The following is a 294-nucleotide window of genomic DNA, read 5'->3' on the forward strand; positions in this document are numbered from 1 at the left end:
TTCTCTTCTTGGGACTATGGGCTATGGGCACACAAAAATATGTCATAACTTTTCTAATGACCCAATACAATGTATAGGAGAGGTACCAAACCCCAATTGTGTGTGTGTTAGGGGGAAAGGATAAAATCAGATTTGAAAAAACACACTTAGAAGGTGAGCCCTGATAATGGACATCAAAATGGGTGGAAAAGATGGATGTCAGGGTGATCTGGCTGCGACATCTGTCACCCCATTGATTGCCAGGGTTCATTCGGCTGATCTGGCTGGCTAGGCAGGAGTCCCCTTCCTCCCTCA

Source organism: Tupaia chinensis, unplaced genomic scaffold, assembly GCF_000334495.1.
Source record: "Tupaia chinensis unplaced genomic scaffold, TupChi_1.0 Scaffold146140_1, whole genome shotgun sequence".
Classification (NCBI taxonomy): domain Eukaryota; kingdom Metazoa; phylum Chordata; class Mammalia; order Scandentia; family Tupaiidae; genus Tupaia; species Tupaia belangeri.